This window comes from Halyomorpha halys, unplaced genomic scaffold (assembly GCF_000696795.3).
Source record: "Halyomorpha halys isolate HHAL.00 unplaced genomic scaffold, Hhal_1.1 Scaffold10534.1, whole genome shotgun sequence".
NCBI classification, from domain to species: domain Eukaryota; kingdom Metazoa; phylum Arthropoda; class Insecta; order Hemiptera; family Pentatomidae; genus Halyomorpha; species Halyomorpha halys.
In genome coordinates, this window is record NW_027111087.1 from 1 (window position 1) to 3,985 (window position 3,985).

Below are 3,985 nucleotides of genomic sequence, written 5' to 3' on the forward strand. Positions count from 1 at the left end.
CTTCTTATATAGAAATATATCAATAACAAAAAAAATATTAAAAATTATAATAGAACTAATAAAAATTCAAACGTAATTATAAAATTTATGGTTTCTTGAGCCAGCTAAATAAGCACTAAAAATGAAGTTAAATGTTAATTATTAACATTTATATGTTTTTTTAGTGGTATAAGTGTAATATTTATTCTAACTATAAAAGGAAGCTCTCGGGAAAATGACCTTTTTTTTTTTGTGAGCATTGAAATTTTACAACCAATAATTAGACCAAACAATAAATTACAATATTCCATTTTAAAAATGTGAATATAATTAAATGTCTACAAATGTTTACAACCTAATTTACTAAGAATTAATTTGTATATTTATTTATTACATCTAATGGAGGGTATAATAATATAACTTTCTAAATAAGTTACCAGTTATATTTTTACTTTTTTATGTTCTATATTATATTCAATCTTGGAAATAAATTCTAAATTTCTAATTCAAATCAACCACCATCAATTGCAGATATTATAACGGGATTTACAATAGTGTTTTCCAAATGTAGGTTTCTCTGAGTTTGTTTTCCTTTTTATAATTTTACCTCTACCAGCACTCATTAGGACTTTAATTTTTTTTTTAATAACTAATTATTTTCTTTATATTTGATAGAATATTATTATAAATTAATATTTTAATATATATTAGTCAATTTATGGCGTGTTTTATATGATTGGATTATCTATTTTAATATAAATAATTTTTAGTACAATTAACACATACAGTAGCAACTCTCACACTTCATAAAGTTAGTGCAAAGATGATATAATTTTTAAAAACTCATATACAAACCTTCAACACGTTGTTCATCAGGTGTGATAGTTGCACACTTAATTCCTACACAGTACTTTTTAACAGCATGAGCAGCATCTATAGTAACTTGATCATTAGTTGCATCTCTATGAGGAAGACCAAGGTCATAATATTTAACATCTACCTGAATTAGAAAATAAACAGCATTCATTAATAAGATAAATTAATTTTTATTGGTTTGTAACAAGTAAATAGTTTTTACTATGTTGTCAAAATGGTTTGTTATATAACTTACATAAACTAAAATAGATTTTTTTAAGGATAACATTAATTTAATATAGACGAATATCACTCCAAAAATGAATTTTATTTTTCATGAAAATTGCAAAAATACTTATAAATTCTCATAGAAAAATCTTTCTTCTCAATAAAATGGATCACTTAATGTATAATGCAATAATAGTATTGAGATTGAAGGCTCACATTCCTCACTAAAAAAAACCTAACAGCAGTTATGATGAACCAATACGAAGTGACTTGTAACTTTGGTACTAGATCAAAACTTATTCTCCACTGATAAGGATTCATTTGGGTATTTGTCAATTACTTAAGCAACCAGAAGTTGACAACTGTGATCTAATAAGTAGTTTTTGAATTTTGAGTGTATGTTGTGAACTGTTACCGTTATTTTTTTTTACCAGTTAAGTTAAAAAATAACACCAGTAAAAACAGAAGGTGAAAGTTACCTATAATTACTAAATTAAGCCTCCTAGATATGGGATAACTTCCTAAGCTGGTTCTTCTGTTGTTTTTAGACTATTGTGTAATTTAGCTCCTAAGTTTGACTATTATCTTACAAGGACTAGAGATAGTGAGATGGACTAGATGGCTAATATTTTCTGCTAATTTAGTCTTATTTTTTTTTAGCAGATATTTTGTTCATGATGCTTTCCTTGAACACCAACATTTCCATAAAAAATAGACTGGCTATTAACCATGTTTTATATTCTATTAATATTTATGAATTATATTAAAAGTTATAAGTTTTTGAAACTGTTAAATTATACTTCTAAATATTTTTTCTTCAAAAAATAATTTTTTTTTTTTTATACCAACTAATTTTTATGAGAAAGTTTCATATCCCTACAATAATCATATATAAATTTTTAAAATGGAAAATAAAAATTTTATATCAAATATAAATAAATATTTTTTAAAATTTGATACAGTAGTATGACAGCTAATTAAAATTAGTAGTTCCACCCACTTGTAAGGAGTGAATATTTAAACACAAATAATTTAGTAATGTAAAATCTAACATATTATTTACAAGAGATCTAATCAGTTAAATCAGGACACAAACTAAATCCATAGTAATTCTTTCATTTTAAAATAATGTGGATGGAATGCCTTAATTACTACAGTACCCTTGTTTAACTAAATATCATGATTATTAAAATTATGGTTATGAAAGCTAGGCATCATTTCTTTAATACTGCTTTTAAACAAATATTTTTATTTTAATTATTACCATTTTCATTTCAAAGAGAATCAGTGATGATGTTACTTCCAACATTATAATTATCAAGCAAAAAAATTAAATATACATAATTAATTAATAAATTTCTAATAAAACATCATTAAAATGTTGTACCTCCCATAAGCTAAATGTGAATTCAGACCAGAATGTTATAACAATAACACTGAAAAATATGTGATTTAATAAAACTGTAGGTAAAATTTCAATTTGACTAATTATAGTGATTCTTTAAGAGAATCAAATAATTATATTGTGACTTAAATAGATTTTAAATATATTTTGTGACTTTATTATGTAACAAATGATTGGTAAAACTAACAAAAAAAAATTAAAAATCAATTATTTTCTAGTTTGAATCAAATCCTAAACAAACAGACTTGTTTATGAATATATATAAGATAAGAAGTGATTAAGGGTTATAGCCATTATTTTCAACAGGTCTTATTTAGATTAATGCTAGTGTTGTTTTAATTTATTAACAAATAATTCAAAATTCATATTGAAGCAAATCACACACAAATATGAATGAATAAATTCTTGTGGCGAGCTGTATGAAATTAGAGGAAAAACACAATTTAATTAATTAAATAAGGTACATTAACAGTGGGTGTAGAAATTAAACATACTAATAATTGTCACCAAATCATTAATAAATATGGAACTAAGCTAATGGATGGTATAAATTGTTGGTTTATCTACCGGACTTTTTTTTGTAAAGGATATTTATAATTATTATTATTGATAGAAATACCTTAACATAAGGGAAAATAAGATTTTCTTTAATATTAGCCCAGATAATTCTCGTCATTTCATCTCCATCCATGTCAACCACCGGGTTTGCTGCTGCAATCCTTTTACCAGCAGCGTCTAAAAAATAAATAAAACTAATCATGCACTGATCAATTTAAAAGTGCCCATTTCATACATCAATAAGTGAAAATGATAACCGAAACAAACTGGACTTAGAATACAAGAATTTTTCTAAAATAATAACTTTAGACAAAGGAACTATTACTTTGGCGGTAATTATGATTTTGAATAGCTGAAATAAATTTATATAATTTACAAAACAACAATATACTTACAATTTCTCTTGGAAATGTAAAGAGGAACAACCTTGTTAGAACTGGAAAGCTTGGTTAGAGTTCTCAAAAAATTTGTAAGTTTGTTGCTAGCCATAATAGCAGATTTCAGACGAAAATTCCTTGAAGATACTTCGAAAAATTCCAATAATTTAATAAGCCCGAACCAACCGAACGCCCCCAAACGATAAATATGCGCCTACTGAAAATAACTCCAAGAAGGGAACTGAAGTGGTGGGAGGTATAAGGCAAAGGGGAATAGCTAGCTGTCAGTTCCCGCCCATTTTAGCACCAGTTGATTGCGGCCACGTTTCCTCTTTCAATTTTAATTATTTCTTGTTTCCTTATTATTGTAGAAGGCAAACCAATGTTATTATTTGGTACAATATCATTATACGTATGGCAACTTTTATTGTTTTTATACATTTATCTTCAAAACCCTCCATTTATTTATAGCGTTAGTAATTTGTTTAAAAAAATAGGTTTAATAATAATTAATTGTTGTAATAAGCCCATTATTATATTTCATATTTAATTTATTATAAAATGATATTCAATTAAACAACTT

General features: G+C 25.3%; 1 pseudogene; it reads right to left on the reverse strand.

Annotated features, from left to right (window-relative positions):
• Positions 1-834: 834 nt before the first annotated feature.
• LOC136796194 (isocitrate dehydrogenase [NADP], mitochondrial pseudogene) lies at positions 835-3,663 on the reverse strand (annotated as a pseudogene).
• Positions 3,664-3,985: the final 322 nt, after the last annotated feature.